Source organism: Manacus candei, unplaced genomic scaffold (assembly GCF_025592945.1).
Source record: "Manacus candei isolate 608988 ecotype Guabito, Panama unplaced genomic scaffold, ASM2559294v1 h1tg000016l, whole genome shotgun sequence".
Taxonomy (NCBI): domain Eukaryota; kingdom Metazoa; phylum Chordata; class Aves; order Passeriformes; family Pipridae; genus Manacus; species Manacus candei.
The window spans coordinates 7,324,756-7,349,043 of NW_026138064.1; the positions used below are offsets into that span (position 1 = coordinate 7,324,756).

General features: G+C 41.3%; 1 protein-coding gene and 1 long non-coding RNA gene across 7 annotated transcripts in view; one reads left to right on the forward strand and one right to left on the reverse strand.

The window, feature by feature from the left end:
* Positions 1-9,048: 9,048 nt before the first annotated feature.
* On the reverse strand, positions 9,049-18,565 carry LOC127468971 (uncharacterized). Its single transcript, XR_007903751.1, has 5 exons — positions 18,473-18,565; positions 17,696-17,743; positions 13,577-13,628; positions 9,917-10,118; positions 9,049-9,343 (listed from the first exon to the last, which is right to left on the reverse strand). It is a non-coding gene; the product is annotated as an uncharacterized LOC127468971 (long non-coding RNA).
* Positions 18,566-18,626: 61 nt separating this feature from the next.
* Positions 18,627-24,288, forward strand: part of APC (APC regulator of WNT signaling pathway) — a 99,390-nt gene continuing 93,728 nt past the window's right edge. For all 6 annotated transcript variants that reach the window (XM_051782551.1, XM_051782557.1, XM_051782554.1 and 3 more), the window contains exon 1: positions 18,627-18,977. The gene's annotated coding sequence lies outside the window, so the exon portion shown is untranslated. The remainder of the gene's footprint in view (positions 18,978-24,288) is intronic.

The following is a 24,288-nucleotide window of genomic DNA, read 5'->3' on the forward strand; positions in this document are numbered from 1 at the left end:
CATCTGCAGGATCCTTTTGGGTAAGGCAGTGCAGGTCAGTGTAAAATTTATCTTTTTCAGCAGGGTCAGCTTTGAGAGTTGGGGCATATATACTAAAGAGGACGACGTGTTGGTTGTTGTGTAGTGGAAGGCGTAGGGAGATAATGCGGTCAGAGTGACCTGTCAGCAGATTTTCGAGTAGTTTTTGATCATGAAGCCAACTCCTGAGAGATGCCTTTCGGTTCTGGGTTTACCTGACCAAAAGAGTGTGTAACTGGCACCATGTTCTCTAAGGCTGCCTTCCTCATGAAGACGAACTTCACTGAGAGCAGCGATGTCAATGTTGAGACGTGATAGTTCATGGGCAATTAGGGCAGAGTGACACTCAGGACATCCACTATCCACGGTATCAAGCATGGTTCTGATGTTCCAGCATGCAAAAGTCAGTTTGGGTACACCTTTGGAGGTAGGTGCATGCCTTTGTCTCTTGATCTTTGTGCGACCGCATTGGAAGAAGATGCCCATTGGCCATGATTAACCAACCAGGTGAAGGTGGAGGTGAGCTTTGGTTAGGCCACCATTTCTAGGCCCCTCTCCGAGTGGAGCAAGCAGTGCTGTCCTTGAAAAGGCTGCTTGGTCATTCAGGATGCTGCCAAAAGAGACTGTCATCTTCAGGGTCAGTCTCTAGCGACCAATGTCCTGAACTACCTGTATGCAGGGTTGGGTCTGAGGCTTCCAGTGCACCTTATCACCTGCCTTTTCGACCCTCGCCTGTCACTACAGGGCTTTACAAATGTGGATAAAAAACTTTGAGTCTGCGAAGTGGATTTTTTAGGTGAGACACAGTACGTGCGGAATTGGACCCACCCTTTAGTCCTAAGGTTCATCTGCCAGGGCCAAGCGAGCTTGGACGGTGGCAGAGAGGTCCTTAGGACCTTAGGACCTTAGAATATCCTTCTCTTACATGGATGGCCTTACAGGGCTAAGCAAGCTCCATCTTCCCAGGTTTGGGAATTAGAGTTGTCCTTCTCCTAGGATGACTGTCAGAAGGCTAGCGAGCTCATCCTGTTCATGGACATATTATATCTGACCCTTTGTTTTTGACCTGTCTGGCGTGGGAGACCCTACCGAAGGCATGTACCATCGCCAGCATAGCTTGTAACCTCATAGGGGTACACAGGCTTCTTTCCCACTAAAACGGTTAGGGCAAGCCCTTCACTCCCTACTTTTCTGCCACCCATCTATACTCAATCCCAGGGAAATACCCAGGAACATCCCTTTGCCCTGACCACCCTTTCAGGATGCAATAAATAAACAGAAAACAAACTGAACCTGGGTAGGAGCCACGGGTGAGGCACAAACAAACCGTTCAGCCCCCCCCTTCCCCCCCCCCCCCCAGGGGCTCAGGTACCTCCCATGGCCCCAGCCTGGCCAAAACCCCCCAACCCCCCAGAAGAACCCACTATCCACCCTGACCTTACCCTCCCCACACCGTGTTACCACAGATCTTCGCTCGCACTGCTCACCTGCGACACTCCATACAGGACTGCCCCTCCCGCCGGTCTGAGGACCCCCACGGCCCGCCCGACACCCCTCCCCTTCCCCAAAACGGACCAGCAAACCTCGTGCGCTCCGAAGCTCCCCCTCTCCTCTCCCACGAGAGTGCAATCCCTGCCAGCGAAGCTCCCCCTCTCCTTTCCCACGAGGGTGCAGTCCCTGCCAGCAGCAGCGCCGCACGGCCGGCAAGGGCAGAGTAGCCCCACACGGCCAGCGTGCAGTGCCGCACGGCCAGCAGGGACTGACAAATAAGTACAAGATAATTAAATGCTCCCTTGGGGTTTTTTTTTCAAGATACAGGTTTCCTTACTTTTATTTCTTTCTCCCTTTCCTTATGTTGTGTTTTCCCTTTCCTCAGTTCTTCCTTCCTCCTTTTCATTTATGAAACCTTGTTTTTCCATTGAAAATAACATTCCAGCTTCTGTTTTTTCTCATCAACCCCACTAAGAGGACATTAAAAAAAACCCACAAAAATAAATAAAAATACGCTTCCTTTGGGAAATGATTCATCATAAGGGATGGATTTTCATTAATACTCTAACATGAACAAACAGTGGGGGAAAGTGCCATTTCCTCCTACTCAGTTCATTTAGGCTGCCCATACCACAGTGCGGCTCTAAGAGTTCAGCCCCTGCTCTACTTGTGGACATGTACATGCAGGAGGAAGCATTCGCTTGGCAGAGTTGTGGCCTTTTTCCTTCAAAAGTCCTCCACACCAGTCCACAGAGATAGCTGGTTGTAGAGAAAGAAACAGACTGGAAGGAAAGAAGGAGATACACAGATGAGAAGGAAGCAGCAGAACTGAGACGCTGGTGCTACCTACCTTGGCTGCTTATCTCTCCAAACTCCTTCAGTCAAAGTCAAGAGGGTGACTCTGAGCACCTAATGTTGCAAAGCAGGTGTGTTAAAAAAAATAGGTCTGAATACATTCCCTACAATTCTTTTTCAGGGCTTTTTCTTTGAAAGAGGGAGGTTGTATATAAAACCAAAACAGACTGGATGGACTAAACCAGAAGGCTTCAGTCCACTTTCACCTTTTTTTTTTCATTTCTATTTCCTATAAGAAAAAGTTGCTACACTGTACTTGCTTGACACCACAAAGGGCTAAATAAATTCCTTAGATTGCAGTAGCACTGCACATTGTTATTTATGAGTTATTCAAGATAAAGATTTTATGACAGGCAATGCATGATCCTCTGCTTACTAATGCAAAGTGAGACCGGCAAATGTTTCTATACAATCACTCTGAATCCAGTTGTATAGTGATATTAGTTTGAATGTCAATGTTTGAAAGTGATGCTGAGCTGCATATTCATGTTTATTAGAGTAATTCACCACACCAGGAGGTGTTCAGGAACTGGAAAAGTTAAGAGGCAATGCATAAGGGGATGTTTTATTTGTAAAATGTATACAGAAGAGAAGCCATTAAAAAAGGACTGAATGGCAACCTAAAATAAGCAGGAGGCATGTACTTGAGGAAAACCTGTCAGGAAATATGCAAGTGTCCATGCTGTATGGGCACAGCAAACAGAAACATCACAGAAAACATTCAATGCTGCCAGTGATTCTCTCAAAACTGATTGAGTCACCTAAGGCAATGCAACACACTGGAAAACAAGACTGATGAAACCTACATGATGATCATGGGAAATTAAAACACCAGTTCCTTTTGTTAGCAAAAAGCAACCTGCTTTTCAGAGGAAATGTCATACACCCAGTCCTTCCCTTCATTACTCGCATATTGTGTTGGGTAAATACTGCTGGTACTTGGGAACTAAGCAGTAGTTGACACTGTAACTGGAATAGAGCAGAAACACAAATCTGTGTTGTGCAGCCTCCATGGTTCTCTTGGTCTAGCTCAGCACTGCCAGCACGCCCATCTGTGTGCAAAATCCACCCTTTCTCATGTTCTCCAGCTGGAACGCCCTGAGAGTAATGCTGTGCTGATGTAATTCAAGGTAATGTTTACTGGTTGGAATGTGGATGAAACAGCCTGTGAATAGCTTGATGATGACCTAATTGCAGCCTAAAAGCTTAAAAGAGATCAGTGACAATGCAACAGCTGTAATTTTTCATAGAATCGCCGAATGGCTTGGGTTGGACCTTTTAAAGGCCATCTAGTCCAACCCCCCTGCAATGAGCAGGGATATCCTCAAGTAGATCAGGTTTCTCAGAGCCCCGTCCAACCTGACCTTGAAGGTTTCCAGGGATTGGGCATCTCTCCCCTTTCTGGGCGACCTGTGCCATTCCTTCAATTTTTTGATTGTTTCACATTACTTAGAAGCACTGGTTAATGCACAGAAGGGCCTAAGGAAGGTTATTTATAGAAGAGAAATAGAGAATACATAATAACAGAGTTGTTGTATCCTGTGCTTTCCACTTAGTAAAAAGAAAAAAAAAGTGCAGGAAAGAAGAAAAATATGATACTGATTATCCTGTATATTTTACCAATTATTTTAAGGCAACAACAAAATCATTAATTCCAAATAATTTCTAGATGCCTGGCAGGCCAAAATAGAAACTATTTGCATGTGGGAAACAGCCTTATGTCTTCACATTTAAGCTTGATCTCTTTTAACATTTTAACTGACATTACTATTTCCTTCCTCTACACAAACATTTTTAGGGTTTACAAAAGTATTCTAATTTGTTTATTGCTAAAACATTTACTAAATTAAATTAAATTTCCAGAAATTAAGGTACAATGTGGAAGCACTGGAGAGATGCAACCAAGGGATTGATTCCTGAAGTGAAGGTTTTTATTTCTGGAAACAGAGACAGCTATTTCACAGTGGTCATTTTCTTTTAGCTCCACCAGAAATCATGCTCACACGACAGTAACACTGCACTTGAAATAGAAGTCTGTGTGCTAACCTACCCTCTGATATAAAAATAGCATCAATATACAGATGTGTGTTGCTAATCTGTAAAAAGCAGAGCAAGTCAAAATCACATGGAGACAGAAAAAGTTAATCTTATATAGAAAAATTAAGACCAAGCAAATGAAAAACATATGTAGTCATATATGTGAGCTTGGAGCTAGAAATTTTTACAAATATCTGAGACAACATCAACAGGGGCAACTGATGTCTCATTGCTATGGTATCCAGTTAATTTTTACAAGGAGAGAACATGAAGGTAGATTCTATTTTGCTTCTCTTTTTTCTTCCCTTTAAAAAAGTACAAGAAAATGCAAGAAAGTACAATACTAGGTCAGACGATAGTGTAATGCCCAAGATCTTGGGATACGATGCAGTGAAATATACTGTAATTTAAACCAGGAGGAGCTAAAGAAGGAGGTGTGTGCTGTACTTCTTTGCGGATAGGAGAAGCATTATTTTCTTTCAAACAGTGTTTCATTTCTGAAAGAGGAAATAATCTTGCTAGAGTGCATACACAGAAACACCTGTATTATAGTCTTCTAAAATTTTTTTGTCTATTTATTAGATGGTTAATTTATTGATCTAAAATTTCTTTACAAGGTGTTATATGGTAAGATTTCAATTGAAAATGTATATTTATTTTACACAAACTATCTAGTCTTCCTTTTTTTCTTTACACAGCACTGTGTGATACAACAGTCCTCACTAGAAGGAGCAACACTTTTACAGCCTTAAAATTATAAGTTTATCTCTCAAAGTAAACATGACTGAACTGCTTAGTATGAACAGGGATTTGCTTACAGCAAACTCTCAAAGAAAATGTGACTGCTCCTCCTAGATAGTGTATTGATACTGATCAGGAGACCACTCCATGTTTAGGAGCTAGTGATCCACAAAACAGCTAACCTAAGCAGGCAGGGGGCTGTGCTGAATATACAGGGTGGCTTTCAGGGCCACTCTGTTCTGCACGAAGTCCTGGGCTGCAGGATAAATTCAGCAAGCTCACAGGAACAGAGGAGCCCACAGGCAGCTTCCAGTGGATACCAGTGATTACACCACCTGCCTTTACCTACAAGTGCAGCAAGAAGTTCTCATTACAAAATCCTTTGTAAGGGATTTTGTCTTCTTGTAAGGAAAAGATGATAGCTCACAGGACTGAAAGGGAAAGTTTCTCTTTCTGCAGAAAGGATCTGCTCTGCACAGTGTGCCAGGGAAAACCCATTCAGTTTCCCTCTGATGTTGTTCAAACTCAGGGCACCCAGTAACTAATTGGACATATGATTTACTTGCTACCTCTATTACTCTTCTTATTCTGTCTAATTAAAGCAGTTATCTTATTAAGCCATTTGCTGTCAAAGGCTTTCTTACTGATCCCAAGAAAGCCCTACCCCATGTCTCTCTGACTTCACCTCTCATCTTCTACCCCAGTACAGAACAGAGTGGCACATGACAGGAAGAGGCGGGTTTGCTTGCACAGCTTACCCTCTGCATTTGACCTTTTTCTAATTCTTGTTTGTTTAGAAAAGTTTATACATATTTTCCAACTCCAGCAATAGCTTCAAGTTCAGATCTCAGAAAAATTAAATAAATTAATTCTTCTGACTCTTCCATGCAAATTCCTAATCTATAATCCATGGGCTGTAATCATGGAAATGCTTACATAAACCCATAATCTTTCACAGCATTATTCCTTCAATGAAATAAATTTAAGTAGATGCACAAATGTTTCTATGACTGAGGACTGAATTTTGTGTGGTACCATATATTTGATCGTTGCGCTAAGGCATAAGTGTTCTCTTTCTTGTGTTTCTGTTTCCTTACCTATAGTAGTAGCTGAGCAGAGCAGATTTCTGTAAACAAGGTAAGTAACCAGAGAAAATCAGAAAGACATCAGAGACTAACTGAGAAAAGGAGATGGTGAAGATAGTAGTAATAAATATATTTATATGCCGGAACTACTTGAAGACCACATTTCTTTCATTCAAAGAAAATAGTGTAAATATTTATTCTTTTATATGATGAAAACAAAACTGTGTATATTGAATAGTTATCTGCGGATCAATTTGATTTGCAAAAAGTAAGCTTGCAGCCATACATTTTCAAGGTCTCAAAATCAGGTTTTCTCTCAGGCTTGCTTCTAATTATTTAGCATTATCTGTTACTAGGTTTTTTTTATTTGTTGCTCTAATTTAATACTCTTTTGAGATCACACAGGAATTTAGCTGTTTTTTTATGAAGTTGTACATTATGAGACATTTTGAATAATACATGAAAATGGATTCATTTCAGAAATTGGCAGAAATGTCAGAAAACATAAATTTAGGGGGTTCAGAATGTATAAAGTATTAGATGTGAATTTCCAGATTGCTAGCTGCAGATTTCTTTGTAGCTGCTAAATGAAATTACCAGATTAGATTTCACTTATTTCAGAGTTGAGGGCATAGCCCCCCCTTCAAATATGTAATGGATAATCTATTCTGATTATTTACACAAGTAGCCTTCAATAGCAACCAAGTTACAGGTAAGAAGAAGGGTAAAATTGGCTTCCTGTACTGTTCTGCCCTTCCTTATTACCTCCATTGAACTGCATAAGAAGTGAACCATGCCTATTTTCCCCAAGGTATTTATATTTATAGCTCAGCCAGTTAGACGATTTCATGAATAGGAGAGAATGTGTACAGAGAATTGGAGACAGCCCCTCTATTAAGATGCAAAGTGCTCAGTTAAAGTATTTAAGAATCGTGTAGCGGCAGCTGTGACAGTGCCAGAGCTAATTAAACTCAGGTTCTAAAAATAAATAAAAAATTGCATGGTGATTCATCCCATATTTGATTTTTCCTCCAAGCACTAATTATGTAAATTTACCCTGATAATTGTTGCTTAGACTAGAATCTTCCTGCTATGTATTCATGTCAATAACAAAGATTGAGTCAATCAACCTGTGTGCTGCTTCTGTTGAGGTCTTCATACACAGTTAAGCTTCTGACAACTTTGGCTTCAGCTTTTGCACTGGCTTTAATGCTGTTACAAATTAGTTAATGCCAACGATGTCAACAGTCACCCAGGGAGGAGGAGAAGCCAATTCTCTTGTTTGTGTTTCCTGTGTGTTAACAGCATGTTGGTTTCTATTTGTTTTCACATATTCAAAAACCTTCACTTAAGACAAGGCACACTGTGCTTGCCCTGTAGTTTGAAGTCTGACTGCACAGAGGTACAGACATGTGTCAATATTTTGGAGCTACTTCTCATATGACTTTGAAGCTATAATCTCAGAAACTGAATATAGTTTCTGCTTCATTTGTAAATAACAATCCTAATATTACAGTGAGATCCCTTCATTCAGTTTTCTCTTTTTCTGTAGATGTTAAAAATTTGTGTGTTATCTTCTGCATCTCAAAATACACATGCTTCATACTAGTCAGAAGGTGTTTTTGTCTAACTTTACAGAAAACTTCAGAAAAACAGATTGGATTAAATATTATTCAGATTTTGTGCCTAATTAACTAAAACTGACCAGAAGCAGAAACCTCAGATTACTATTACTTAGAAAATTAGACTGTGATGTAAATATTAAAACATGTTTAAGCAAAGTTGTTTTAGCACTCTAAGAATTAAAAATATGTAAATTCAGCAGTTTGATAGCAGCACATTCAAGAATTTCAAGTGGACTTGAAATATGTACTTACTAACTCTGTCCTGTTGCACTACTAAGTAAGTATGCAGAAGTGTAACTTTTACAATATTCCTCAACAGGGACTTACTAACATGCAATTCTACTTGGACTATCAAGTCCTCCAAGATTTGGCTCCATCACTTCCATAGATTTCACAAACCTTTATAATTTTTTTCTCTTTGTTCAACCACAAAATGGTCAGCATGACACCGACTTTTAAAAGGCTCCCAAAAGAGCTGCAGAAGAGGAACTACAGAGCAGTAAACCTGAATTCTGCACTGGACAAGTTTGGTGAAAGCCACCAAAAAGAACACAATTAAGTGGGAGTGTGGATAAATGATTTCAACTGAGGCAGAATCTATATGGGTATTTTATGACTTCTCTTTACACATTAATCCAATGAGATTCTTTGAAGGAATCAGAAATCATGTGCATTAGACAGGTCCTGCTGATAGTTTGCTTATATTTCACAACAATGTATCCCTATTTTTGGAAGATTAGGCACAATTGTGCCTCTGTCTCAAAATGCATAGAGGAAAATTCAGAGGCACATAGATGGGTGTAAAAGACTTGGCACACCTTCCATATTAGAACTGACTAGCTCAACCAGGACAGCTCATCCAGGGAAGAAAGACAACTGACAGGGCATCTCACATGAGAAAGGATTACCAGAGAATGCTTTACTATCTTTGTGAACACATGAATTAAGGGGTTTAAATAAAACTAGCAGAACAAACAGAACAATACATTCTTCACAAAGAGCAAAACTAAAGCCATACCACATTACTGTGTTTTTAGTAGATGTGGTTCACTGACTGATCCTTGATTCCAGCAGAAAAGATGTCCTGATTTTATGAGCAAGCACTGCCTCACAACATGAAGCAATGAAATGAATGTACAAATTAAATTACTGAGTATTGCACAACCTTCAAATTTCTTAATATTTAAGTGCTTTTATTTACAAATAATCTTTTTAAGGTCAATGGTACATTGTGCCTAATAGCTCTACCACTCTGAAGTGATACACACTGAGCCTGAAACGATTGCAAATGACAGCATTCTGATGCATAAAAATCATACATCTCTCTCCAATACTCCTGCAGCATCCCACTGCAGTTTTCATCAGTTTCAGAACTGATTTTCAGTCGTGACTTTCATTCTGCCTGAAAGCTTCTGCCAGCTGTCCCAGTGCTGGAATTTATGAGTTGATCAGCACTATTTGTAACCAAGCAGTGCCTCAAAAAATCCACACCTGTGAATGTAGAAATACTGTCAGCACTTCATGGTCTACACTAACAGGCATGTCAGAACAGCTTTCCTTTTCATGTAACCAATTGAGTAGCTACTTAGAAGTATTTATTTCTGAATCATTATGAAAACTGTTGCAGTTCATCTTCCACAAAAACACGAAACACAGGAGATCAGGACAGTAGAAATCTTAGATGAGCTGAAATATCCTGTCTATGGAGTATAAAAATACCTGGAAATCTTATTTCTAAAATAAGATTATCATGTATAGTTTTAGTAACATGCCAGCATTTTTTTTAAGTGGTCACAGGTGTGATAATTTGTGTGGTCTTTCCCATACTGATGAATTCAGCAATGCTGATATCTATAGTCTAACTCTACCAAAAGATACTATAGTCTAACTCTACTAAAAGATCTCTCTTATTTTTTCTTAGAAAATTGATTAACTCAGCTGGCTTCTACTGCACAAAAACTGTGATTAAGGTATGATTCATCACATAGGTAATGGCAAAATTTTTTCAGCATGGGCTAATGTAAGACTATACTTTTTTCATCCATATTTTTCCTAAATTCCTACCTTTTCTCAGTTCTTAGTACATGCCTGCAGGGGCCCTGTGAGCATGCCTCTCCTGCTTCCACGGGCTCCTGGATGATGCAGGATGATGCAGCTGAGGGTTGCTGTTCCTTCCAGCCAGTGACTTTGGGGTGAGGCTTCCAGGTAGGTTCTCTGTCCCATGGGAATGTCATTTGGATGAAGCTCCACTGCTCAGCCACACCTCCTGAATTGTGTAAATTAAGGAAGCTTGGACACTACACAAAATCAAGCTTTCAACAAGCTTTCAAGGAAGCAACTTAGCTCTCCAACCATTTTTTTCTCATAATTTGCCACTTGTAACAGTGAAGTAGTTATATTCATGAACTTTTAATTTAGGCAGTCTTCAAAGATTTCCCCAGAATACCATGTGAACAGAGGGCTTATAGTTTTCTTGAACTTTACATAAGCATTGCAAACACCATTACTATCAGTGAATTATAACATAGATTTTCAGAAAGAAAGAATGTAGAGGTGTTCATGGAGCTACTTGATCTCACTGATAGAGATGTGCTAGTTTAAATTGAGTTATATCTGACCTAGATCTGATAAATCAGACCCCAGAGGTTTTTTTGTAGGGAAACAGTAGCAGTATCTCAGTTAAAGATTATATTATTTAAGAAAAGACCAATGACAGTCACAATCAGAAATGCAAACCTTTCAAATTTCAAAGTTTACGTCTTTTACACAAAATTAGCTATGTGTGTTGATTCTTACATAGCTTGGGAAAAGAGCATTATTTTCATTAATTTAAAGGATTGGATTGTATCTTATCATGTACTGATATATAAGACAAGATTATTGTGTTTAAGAATATAAATGCTTGACTGTGAGTCTAAATTGGTTCCTCTAGAGTCTACTTATAATCAGGAGACAGAATCAGGTAACTCTAGCAGGTAATTTATCTTACATATCTAAAATAAGTTAGATTAATTACCCCGTGTGGTATGTTCAAAGCAACTTCAGGTGGCTAAGATGAATCTTACACAGAGTGTACAAAGCCATTTCCTATCCAAAAAGCACACTGTATTATCTTCCATATTTACTCAAATCTCACAGAAATTAATACTTAATATGGAAATAATTATTATAGTATGTACTGGAGCATAAGCATGCTGAAACAACATATGAAGACTTTCACATAAAATGTCATATTATGAAAAACACTGAAATGTACTGCCCCATTTCCCTCCCAAAATTTCTAACTTTTTCCTTCAAGAAAACTGCAAGTGCAGGTACCAGCAGTGTTAGTTCATTTATTCTAAATAACAACCAATAGAAAAGCTTGTCAAGCCCACTCTTTGGCATTGTTGCTTTCCTAGTAAAGAAGTCATATACAATCAAGAGAAAAATTTGAGGCAGAGAACAGAGATTTGCTCTGTTTGGAAGAATACATAAAAGTTTGTTCAGTAACAGTGCTAATTCTGTTGGTTTTAGGGCTCATCTGAAATCCATATTATTCTTGCCATGTGTAGCAATAAGTTACTCCTATACACAGGATAGAGATAGATTTTAACATTTCACTTTTGGAAATGATCACATCAGCAAAATCACCCACCTTTATTTGTAAGTTCAGTTTTAGTGTCTTCGCTGTGTAAACTGTTTATCATTACTGTTTGTTCTGCACTGAAATGCTAACATGCAGATGGCTGCCTGTCTTTGTACATGCTATGGTAGCTTGGGGTACCATAGGTAATTCTTCTCTTGATCATGGGCAATGTTTCAGCTGCAACAATTAGACTCTAATTTCTCCAAAGATTCTATCACTTGTGTCCTGACCTTTGGTAGCTATAGCAGACTTTTATCTGAAATCTTCCTCAGGAGTTTCCTTTGCCCATCTGTTAGCTACCAGCTTCTCTACACTTTTCAGGGTTTTGGAGTAATCCAAGCAAAAATTTCTAACTCTGCCTACTAACTGCACTTGTAGTAAAGCAAGAACTATTTCAAAATCTTCTAGGTTTAATTTCAAAATCATTTAGGTTTAGACTTTGGTGGTAAAGCACGTAAACTGAACTCTATCTCTAGGATTTCCCTGTCCTTTCTATCTCCAAAGGGTGCTACCAATGTTAGTTAAAGATGCAGACATCTGACCTTCAGGAAAAAAACACCCTTCTTTTAGAAAACTGAAGATTCAGGGTGCAAGTTCAGACCTCTTCTGATGTCAGGACTTGAGCATAACTCAAAATGACTCATTCTCTGGACTAAACTCAAAGCCATTTTTCATGAATTTACAAGACCCTCATATTTAATTTTTTCCCCACTTCAATTCCAGCACAGAAAACTTGGACATATTCCATTCAACTATCCCTTTCCTTTATACTGACAAAGTCAACTAAAAATTATGTTGCTTTAACAGCTATCTCTATTTTTGATCCCGTAACCCCAAGTTGGGATTTCTTTTCTGGCATTAGTGTCTAATTTTTTTCCCTTTGCTTTCTTTTAGAAGTGTGAACCTTAATGTGAACCAGACTACCCATCACATGCTTCATTGCTTCAAGTTCTCTGATCTAATTAGCTAATAGATTGATGTTTAACTATACCAAAAATAAAATCATAAAAAAATAACAAGTTTACAGTTCTAATTATGCCTTTAGGATTCTGGGATTACAGAATAACCAACTTCATCACTATTTCACCTGAAAATCACCTTTTATTTTTTCCTTTGGAACCCTACACATAGAGTATTCTGGGTTCTTGCTTTCCTATTTCCTTCTCTTGATTGAAACTAGCCCCAGCTACTGTTGTCGAGTACAAGACTAAGTATGAGCTTTTAATATTAAACTATTAATTGCTCAAACCAAGCACAAAAAAGGGAAGTCATTCTTCTTAAGGGTTGTTTTACTTTGTGACTGGCAAACCTTAAACAGAGATGGCTGTAAACTACTATCTAAGTTTTTCTCTCTTTAGTTTTACTTAGTCAGGATTCTCTGGATTGGCCTTTGTCCTGAAAGGTAAATGCTGCCAAAATGGTTCCTACAAAATTCTGTTTGAATCCATAACATTGCAAACAGCCAGTTGTGAGAAATGCTTTCCTCCAGAAATTATATTCTCCAGAGTGTGGAGAATATTATTCTACTCAGTTACATAGTTAACAACATTGACATTTTTCATGCCTTTATTTAAAACTTAGTCCAACAGGAAAGCTTTTCACAGTGAGCTGTAGAAGTGCCCCTGTAAAAGCACTTCTGGAAACAGTCCATCTTACAACAACCATCTGAAGACATTGACCAATAGCTGGAGAACTTTTCTTGGTGGGCGAATTGCCCTTAGAACAGGCTATAACTTTTCAGGGTTAATCTTCAGAATGATCACCTTGTTCAACTGTCAAACAACTGAATTAGAGCTGCTGCCATTTCATGTCACCCAGTAGGTTTTGGGCTCATTCTGGCACATGATCTTATGTTTACTGACTGGGGGCAGAAATTTACTTACAGGTGTCAAACATTAGTGCAATGGAATACTAATCTGATCATGATCTAAACATAATCTGAAAAACTAAAGTATAAATTGTAACAATCTTCAGGTGACTGACTGGCCAGCCAGCTGAAAAGACAAGAAAGTAGATTATTTCAAAGACTATTTCAAGAAACACTAGTGGACTATTTCTAGTCCACTACTTTTATGCTACCATGGTATACTACTCACCCTCATTCAGTGAATTCCCCAGCAGGCACACAGGCAAATCCTGTGTTTACTTCTGGAACGGGTAGTCACAGCAGCAGAAGGCACAATGGGAGGGAAAGGAGAGGTCATAGCCAGGGCAAATTCCTACTGATTTCTGATAGCACATGCTTCCTTATGCCAAAATTTAGAGCAGTTACAGCCAGGTCCCTTGAAAATCATAACTGTTTATTGTTTTTCCACCTCTCTTGTACACCTTTGTCCTCTATGAGGCAGTCGAGCTAGAGAGTCTAATACAGTGACTTGCTCTCACTTTTAATTGAGGCAGATGGTGTAAAAGCCAAAGTTTCTTTTTTCACTAGCAGGTGTTCAGCCACAGGGGCCAGGGAGGAGCTGTAGCTGCAAAGTGCTGCAGCTGCTGCTTGAAATGCTCTCAGCAAACCCCTGAGCAGGGTCACACTGCTGGGGCAGATACAGTCCCTACTTTATTCATGTGGCAATAGTTCTGTGCTGCACTTCAGCACAAAGGTACAGCTCATAGTCTAATGCACTTGTTCACTTTATTACCTCAAAGAACCAAGGGACTGCAAGTTGTAAATGGCCACTGCAGTAGTTTCATTTTCCTGAAGCTGTTTGGATAAGGTCTCTCCAGGCTGAGCAACCACAACTCTCTCAGCCTTTCATTATCAGCCCTCTGACCATTTCCATAGCCCTTCTCTGGACTCACTTCAACAGGTAGATGTCTTTCCTGTGCCGGGACTGTACCAAGGGCTTGCCACTTCTGTTAGGGATAACAAAACGTCTTTCTACAGATATATCAATAGCAAAAGGAGGGACAAGGAAAACCTCCATTCTTTATTGGACAGGAACATAATTATCAAAGATGAGGAAAAGGCTGAGGTGTTTAACACCTTCTTTGTCTCAGTTTTCAACAGCAAGACACGTCCTGAGGACAGCTGGCTTCTGGAGCTTGCAGAAAGAGAGAAGAAGCTGAATAGCCCCCCTGTAATCCATGAAGAAACAGTTACGACCTGCTTAGCCACTTGGATCCTCACAAGTTTATGGAAACAGATGGGATCCATCCTAGGGTGATGAGGGAGCTGGAGGAAGAGCTCGCCAAGCTGCTCTCCATCATCTACCAACAGTCCTGGCTCACTGGGGAGGTCCCAGATGATTGGAAGTTGGTGAATGTCACACCAATCCACAAAAAGGAGGACAGGGAAACTACAGGCCTGTCAGCCTGACCTCAGTGCCTGGCAAGGTTATGGAGCAGAACATCCTAAGTGCAATCACACAGCACCTACAGGATGGAGAAGAGATCAGACCCAGCCAGCACGAGTTTAGGAAGGGCAGGTCCTCTCTGACCAACCTGACCTCCCTTTATGATCAGGTGACCTGCCTGGTGGATGAGGGGAAGGCTGTGGATGTGTCTACCTGGACTTCAGCAAAGCCTTTGACACCGTCTCCCACAGCATCCTCCTGAAAAAGCTGCAGCCCACGGCTTGGACAGGGGCACTCTGTGCTGGGTTAGGAACTGGCTGGAGGGCTGAGCCCAGAGAGTGCTGGTGAACGGTGCTGCATCCAGTTGGCAGCTGGTCACTAGTGGTGTCCCCCAGGGATCAGTGTTGGGCCCAGTTCTGTTCAATATCTTTATTGATGATCTGGATGAGGGGATTGAGTCCACCATCAGCAAATTTGCAGATGACACCAAGTTGGGGGGCAGTGTCAATCAGCTGGAAGGCAGGAGGGCTCTGCAGAGGGACCTGGACAAGCTGGAGAGTTGGGCTGATTCCAACTGGATGAGGTTCAACAAGGTCAAGTGCCGAGTCCTGCACTTTGGCCACAACAACCCCATGCAGTGCTACAGGCTGGGGAGAGTGGCTTGAGAGCAGCCAGGCAGAGAGGGAGCTGGGAGTTTGGATTGACAGGAAGCTGAACATGAGCCAGCAGTGTGCCCAGGTGGCCAAGAACGCCAATGGCATCCTGGCCTGGATCAGGAACAGTGTGGCCAACAGGACCAGGGAAGTGATTCATCCCCTGTATTCAGTGCTGGTGAGGCCACCCCTGGAGTGCTGTGTCCAGTTCTGGGCCCCTCAGTTCAGGAAGGATATTGAGGTGCTGGAGCAGGTCCAGAGAAGAGCAACGACGGTTGTGAAGGAACTCGAGCACAAGTCCCACGAGGAGAGGCTGAGGGAGCTGGGGCTGTTCAGCCTGGAGAAGAGGAGGCTCAGGGGAGACCTCATCAGTCTCTACAACTCCCTGAAAGGAGGTTGTAGCCAGGTAGGAGTTGGTCTCTTCTCCCAGGCAGCTATCAGTAAGGCAAGAGGGCACAGTCTTAAGCTGTGCCAGGGGAGGTTTAGGTTGGATATTAGGAAGAAATTATTTACAGAGAGGGTGATCAGACATTGGAATGGGCTGCCCAGGGAAGTGGCGGATTCTTCGTCCCTGGAGGTTTTTAAGATGAGACTGGATGTGGCACTTAGTGCCATGGTCTAGTAACCACAGTGGTAGTGGACCAAGGGTTGGACTTGATGATCTCAGAGGTCCTTTCCAACCTGGCTGATTTTATGACCCTATGATTCTGTGATTCAGAAGCCCAGGTAGTTGACATCCATAGCTCTTCCTTTGTCCACTGATAGAGTTACTCCATCATAGAAGGCTACTACTTTAGTCAGGAGGAAATCTGAAGACAGATTCTTATGAATTGAATTCAAGAAATTTTGAAGTGGAAGATCACTGTGTGCACCACAGAGACATTTAAAATTGTCTTTATTTAGGCTGTCACACAGCTGAACATTCTCTGATTTAATCCAAACTCCTTAGAATACAAAATTATTGTTGTTCTCACTCTTCAGCTTTTAGGCAATATGCTGGGGAAACTAAAGGTGATTGAACCCACAAAAATATTACCAAGAAGAATTGTCTTTTGAAAAGCCATAATCAGTGTGATACATCATATGACTGTAAAAGATAACATTTGGTACAGCTAACATTATAGAATCATTGAATGGTTTTGGTTGGAAGGGACCTTATAAAGACTATCCAGTTCCAACCCCTATGCCATAGGCAGGGACACTTCCCACTTGACTCCTCTGCTCAGAGCCCCATCCAGCCTGGGCTTGAGCATTTGCAGGGATGGGACATCCACAACTTCTCTGGGCAACCTGTGCCAGAGCCTCAAACCCTCACAGTAAAGAATTTCTTCCATGTTGTCCTAGTTAGGACAGCTGAGACCAGTTCATCACTGGATGGGTGTAACCCAAAACTGTGTATTCTATAGCCTTCCATGCCATTTCCCAGAAACTGTTATCAATGAACCATTCATAACACAATGGCTCTATCTGCACATAGAGCCTGACTCCTCAGGCTATAAACTACTGCTAAGACGCCTCCGACATAGGAGTTGCTTTTGTCCTCACACCCATTAAGGAACCCCCCACCCTGAGGGAGGTACTGGGCATTCCTGCCTGAACTGGAGGATATATAATCTTGGAGTCTTGGGACCTTTTTTAACCACTCATGGGATCCAGAGGAAGACTGCAGACCACTGCTCTCAACCAGACTGCAGACCACCACTTTTGACCAGACTGCAACCACCACTTTTCAACCAGACTGCAACAGCACTCTCACCAACAGGTTTTCCTCTCTCCTTTTCCTTTGGACTCAGGGGGCTCAAAGAACACCGCTCTGTTCATGCCCCAGGGTGCTGGGTTATATATTTGGGTTTTGTGGGTTAAAACTAATTGTTTGTCTGTTAGTACTTACTGTATTATTTTATTAAATTGTTATTCTGACTTATAATCTCTCTTTTGAGTTGAGTTCATTTCCCCTGCTGGTTTACCTTTAAACCAGCACACATGTATGTTCACTGTGCCCATTTTCATAATATCAGTCAAATTTGTATCAAATTGTATTTAGCTATTCCTGGTCATGGTTTGTAGGATACGATTTTATCACACTTGAAGTAAACACAGATAATCAAGACATAGCAATGACAGAAATTGCAATTAAAAATTATATTCAAACCCCAGGAGAATTTCATTACTAAAACAAGCAGTACAAACAATATCAAAACATAAAATGCACAGACTCAGCTATTTATCACTATGTAGCAACTTCCCTAAATATGTGTTTAACACTCACAAACACTTGTGGTTTGACAGCTTCCTGTGACAGACTCTAGCAGGATCTCTGTCCAAGAAAAATGGGAGAGGGTTTGGCAAGGAAATTCCTTTGATATTAATGAGAGGGCCAAAATAAAGAGAGCAGAAACCTGTAAAACACTGCAGGTCATATCAAAGCAGGAAATGAAAACTGAAAGAGAATTTGAAGAACACCTTGTAAAGGATGCTCAGACTGGTAGTAAAAAGGCCCTTACACACATCAAAGGAAAGAAGGTAGTTACAAAACCCATGAGATGTCTTTTTAACAAAAGTCTAAGCTGTGGAGCGGTGAGAGGCAGTGGCCAAGGGTGATAAAGGTAGCACAGAGAAACTCAAAGAGTTGTGTGGTCCAGGCTGCAATTGGGGGTCCTGGGAGGTCATGACTCCACATCTGCTTCACATCGAGGAGGACAGGGGATCTGTATCAACATGAAGTAACATTATAGGGAATAGGAGCTTAAACAGGAAAGCGAAAGTGAACCCTAAACAGGGTGTGTAAGCATGATGTCTGGAAGTGGAGACAGTCACCCAAAAAGCAGGCGATATTTAGCCACAAGTGATGAGGGACCTCAGCTACCAAACTGTGGAACCACTAAGGAATCATCCTATGGCTGGGAGGTGGCCACCACAGCACCGCTGCCCACTCAGGCCACGCCAGAGTCCGTCTGGAGAGGGAGAAACCAGCGAGGCTGACCTCGCTCACTTGTGGAGCTGAACCACTTATGGCAAACCTCACGGACAAAGGCAGGTGACCAACCTCGACTAACCCACTCCATCTGAGGGTCGGACCCACCGTGCCCCCTCAGGTGCGCGATCCCGGGGTGGGGTGAGGCGCGTCCCCGCGCCTGCGCGCGGCCGCTGCTGCAGGCCCGTGTTCGCCGTGGCCGCGCGTGCGCGCCCCTCTCCCCTCCCGGAAAAGATGGCGGTGGCGAGGGGACCGGCCGGGGGCAGCGAGTGAGGGACGGGCGGGCAGGGTTGGAGGGAGACGCGGTCCCGGCGCCGACGCGGCTGAGGGGAGGCAGGTGTTGGGCAGCGGGGAGGGGGAGGACGAGGAAGCCGGGGGTGTCTCGTAGCGGGGATGAGGAGCCGGGGAGCCGGGGCAGGGAGGCGGTGAGGAGGGAGCGCGACTGCCCCGTATGCGCGGGCGCCCCTCGCCCCTCACGGCTCCCCCACTGCCCTGGGGACGGGGCGTAGCTCGGCGGCCCGGCGGAGGAGGCGGAAGAGCCGCGGCAGCGCTGGCGGGGGCAGAGGAAGGCGCACAGGTGAGTTCCGGGACCGGGCTGAGCCCTCAGGGCGCTGTCCCCGCCCGGCCCGGTGCGGGTCACCCAAAGCCCATAGTGCTGCTCTCGTTCACGAGTTTATTTATTTATTAGCGGTGGCACAAATGTCATTCGGCGTCACTTAGTGGTTTGGTTCCTCAAAGCGTGCTGGAAAGCATTCGGCTGCTCGGTAGCTGAAATGCCACTGGAGTGTGAAGGCTGCGTCTTAGGAAGAGCTGAGCCGCTGTCCTCTGTGAGAAGATATTTAAGGGCCTTGACGTGGAAAACCCTCAGTTAAAAAACTGTTAGACAACTTATTAATCTCGAAACTCTCTGTGAGCAGGGCTTGCTTTCTGTTATGTGCCCTCTCTGACCTCCTGCGACGAGGGGCGGATGTGTACAGGTGTCTGTGACGGCAGCCTCGGTTCCTGTAGTAATTTCAGTCTTCGTTGCCATTCACAGCTTCAGAAGTGGTTGGATGTAAAGCAAAATAGTTCAGATTTCTGTAAATGTCAGCTTCATTGAGTTAACTGCAGAGAAACGAAGATGCAGGTGTACTAAAGTATCTGACTCTGTTTGTTTACTATTGCCTTGCATGTGTCCTCCCCCGTCCGTCCGTGCCTCTCCACCACCCCCGCCCCCCCGCCAACTATAAACAATATGATGGTTGTGACCTGAAGAGAAGCCTTTTGGTAAAACTGTCACAGAAACTTTTAACTTTCTGAAAAAAAATAAAATAAGTTTCTGCAGAATGTGTTTTCATGTACTTGTTTCTACCAACTACTGATTGAATGAGAGGAGGTGTTTCTGTGTACCAGTGGAGAAGCACAGGCTTGAAAGCTTTTCTTCAGGAATATTGCTGACATTTTGGTAAGTTAAAGCTATGGCAAGAGTTAAGTGAGATTGAGTCGTTAATGGCAATGCAGAGAAACTGACCTTTTTTCCTATCCGGGTGCAGTAATCTAATATTTTTAAACTGGCTTTGAATAGAATTGTATGCCACATGGGTTCATCCAATCCTAAACACTCAAGAAATATTAGCCTTAAAGTGAATGTCGTGAGGTCGTTGTTATGCTTCAGCTTCAACATCCTTGATATGTTTTTTTTCCCTTTAGTTACAATGAAGACTATTTATAGCATAGTTCTGTCCAGTGACAAAGACCTTGCTCTCCTTGGATGCTTTAGGAGTCAAAAAAATATTAAAAAATTTGGTAAAAGGTGTATATACTTGGTTGCATAAAGGAAAAACCAAAACAAAAAGTTGTGACAATGCACATGGTAATATAGTTACCTAATTTTTTTTTATTTCTAAGTGATACAATAGGAAACTCTATTGAGCATAAAACATGTTTTACAGTCTGTCTCATTTGTGCATATCTTCCATGCAATGAAGTCCACACTCAGATATGTCAAGTTTTGGTATCTGGGCATGTGTTGCACCAAATATTCCTCAAGTAACTGGCATCACAACTACAGGCTTTTTTTAAGTGTACAACGAATACCCTCAACAGTGTGCTACGTCACTTATGCAGACAGTTTGTGATACTGTTTTGGTTTGTATTAATGCTGAACTAGTAGCTGTTGGCCCTAACAAACACCTCCATTTTGTATTTACAGCACCTTGTGTATGCTTTCCATAATATATATGTATTTGTATGTATGTGTATATTTACTTTCAATAAATACTTCTAGGTTATTTCTGGTGTCTTTTATATCTAGATAACCTCTAGAGTAAGGGATTTATGTCTCCCTATGATTGTATTTAAAACTAAACAGCTTAGTTAACAATAAAGCTTCCTAAATCCTGTAATGATCAAGAAAGGAAGTTTTGATTTGGCTGACTTTATTTTGGCTAAACTCTGAAAATTCCTTCTTTGTGTACAAGTAAAACAGGTTGAGTTGGTTTTTATTAGCTAACTTCTCATGTTTGTTTCAAACAGCTCAGTAACAATAAAGAATTGTTCACACAGGTGCTATATTTGTGCTTTTAGAAATATTAGCAAGCTATTCTGAATTATTATGAGTGCATGAAATACCACAGAGGAGAGGATGAGGGAGTGGGGCCTGTTTAGTCTGGAGAAAAGACTCTGAAAGAATCTTACCAATGTCTGTCAGTGTCTGCAGGGAGGGGTCAGAGGATGGACCAGGCTCTGCTCTGTGGTGCCAAGCAACAGGACAAGAGGGAACAGCAGAAACTGATGCCCAGGAAGTTCCACCTGAACTTGAGGAAGAACTTCCTTATTGTGTAGGTGACTGAGCACTGAAGAGATTGCCCAGAGAGGGTGTGGAGTTTCACTCTCTGGAGATATTCCAGAACTATCTGGGTGCAATCCTGTACTGTGTGCTCTAGGGTGACCCTGTTAGGGCAGAGGGCTTGGACCAGCTGAGCCACTGTGGTTCCTTCCGACTTGACCCTTTTGTGAGTGGCAAGTGAAAGCACAGCACTGATTTTGGATAGTGTGCATCTTGTTTCTGCTTTCAAACTATGCTTTAAAAGTTGTTCCATAGGATTATACAGTAGAAGTCCATTAATTCTGTGATCTTCTCTGACACAATCTGAAACTTTGATTTCAAAAAACTATGTTTTTTTGTTGTGCCTCATATTCTCCATTGAGTTGTCTCAGTGTAATTTGAACAGTAGGAGGCAATATCTTTTTTTTAATATCAAGTTACTCTTTTTTCAAGTATGATTTTAGTAACTTGTGGTTAGTAACTTCACTTGTGCTGAAATAAGCAATGATTTAATGGACTGAAGTTAAGTAGCCAGCTTGGTGAATAAAACAGGCTGTTTTCATGTTTTAATGAGAGTATCAATATTATGAATGTTAAAAGAAAAAAGTTTTATCAAGATTATTTTATGATGACTGAAGTTTATTCAGTGAACCTTCCACTGTAATTTTAAAAAATGCATGAACTAAGTGTACTGAATGAATGTATGTGGACTCAGCTGCAAAGTAGTTGTAACTGATATTTAAATGGATCTTCTAATTGTTTGCTGTTAAAGTTCATATTTTCATCATTCATTTATTACCAGCATTAGCAAAGCAAAACGACTTTTACCTTAGTCATGAATTTTACACCCTTCAGATTAACATACAGATTTATAATGTTTTGATACCTCCCACTGTTGGAATTTTGATCCTAATCAACTTCAGTTGTGATTACAAGTATTACTTTGTTAAAATAGTGTTTGAATAAACTGTGATGGTGATTTCAATGGCAAGTCATGCTTTGCTCTTGGAGAACATGAGTTACTGGGTGATTGCCATTCAGTTTTAGTTGGAGGTTTGCATCCAGTTAGATCAGTTGTAGCTGGGTGATCAAGCTACAAGGCATTAAGCATTTGCTCAGTATTGCGCATCTGTATGTGACGTGTGTCGGTGAAGGTTATGGGAGAGGTAGGTAGTTGCCAGAAAGGTCAAAGAGATTAATACTTGCTTGGTTTTCTTGTCCCCATATGCTGTTGTAGCAGTACCTCTGATACTGCTTGCTGGTCATGGTTACAAAGATAGTATATGCTAATTTGAACTGACTGCCAAAGATTAGTTGGATTCATGAGTATGTTCATTTGTGTCCTTAATAAGAAATGATTACTTTAGTATTAGTCATCACTAGTGGAAATAAGAAATTTTAAAAAAATGAGTGCTTTTTAAGATCAGAGAGAATTTATTTTGCCATTACTTCCATGTGGATTTTCAGAAGGTGAGAAATAAAATTCAGTAGACAAGAATATCTTCTGAATAAGTAAATACAGTTATATTAGGAGAACAAGTAGTTTGATTTCTCTATGGAAGTGTTAAACTAAAGCACTGAAGTTTAAGTATCAATAGCATTTTGATATGTCTTTCATAAGTGTAGCGTTATTCTTCAAGGGTGCATTTTAACCACAAATTGATAAAATATTAATCTCTAATGGAAAAAGAGACCTTATTCATGCAAACTTAATTTTCAAAATAAAAAGAATTGAGGATGTGTGATATAGTGTAATGATGCCTTTCTTAATGCTGTGATTTTTTTGAAGAGATGAACTTTATATTCTTACCCTCTAATAGAATTCTGATGACATAGGAAAACACTACTTAAGGCTTACCTTTTCACATATAGGTTAAATTCTTTGAGTGAAAATTGTGTATTTTTTTCTGGAAATCAATAAAAAACTTTCTTATTTGTGCAGTTAATGGTATGATTGTTGGTTGCTTTAAATAGGTTCTGAAGGGTGCTGAGTTTCACAAAACTGAGTTTGGCTGTTAGTAGATTGGCCTTTTTTGTAGTAACTGGCATGTGGAGGGAACTGGAAGGAAACTAGGACTTCTCATTATTGTGTGACAAGAGTGCAAAGAAATCATGAAAGCATAAATTGTGTGAGTTGGCTTTCCCTTTATTAATGGAAAAAGGTTCTCAGGATCACATGAGCTTTTTCTCTTCTTTGAAACCCCTGCTATGGAGAGCCCACATTGCTGCTGTTCTTCCATTTAAATGGCCTCAGACAAGAATCTCTTTAGAACTAAGCAATAGTTTTCTTAAAGAATGGTGTTAAAAATTCCAATTTAACACATTTTACACAGAAATTTAGTTATATTACTCAAACATGCTTCCTTTGTCTCATTGTTTTTTCCACTTTAAGGGAATTGAGTCTTAAAACTCAATATACGACTTGGTTGTACTTTTCTATTTCTTGCAAAAAGATTTCAAGTATTTTTACATACTGTAAGTTGAAATGCAGTTGATCAATGAGAAGCATTTTCCTGCAGCCCCCTCTGGGTTGTTTTGTTACAGGCTGTACTGGAGTTCGTATTTGGATTGTGGACTCCTTGTGTAGGTATGAGGTAACTTCTAATTCAGGTCTGTCACCCTGACCTGAGTGCCTGGGATTGTGTTGAGTGCCATTCCGTGCCATCCTAAACCCAGCTTGGGTTTACGAAAGGCAGGTCCTGCTTGATCAACCTGGCCTTCTATGACAAGGTGACTGGCTTGGTGGATGAGGGGAAGGCTGTGAGTATTGTCCACCTGGACCTTAGTAGAGCCCTTGGCGCTGTTTCCAACAGCATTATCCTGGAGAAGCTGACTACTCATGACTTAGACACATGCAGTGTTCACTGGGTAAAAAACTGGTAAAAGACATCCAGACCCAGGGACTTGTGGTGAATGGAGTTACATACAGCTGGGGCTGGTCACTAGTGGGGTTCCCCAGGACTCAGTGTTGGCCAGTCCTGTTTTATGTCTGTCTTTACTGACAAGGCGATCAAGTGTTCCCTCAGTCAATTTGCACACGACACCAATGTGGGCAGAAATGTTGATCTGCCAGAGCACAGGA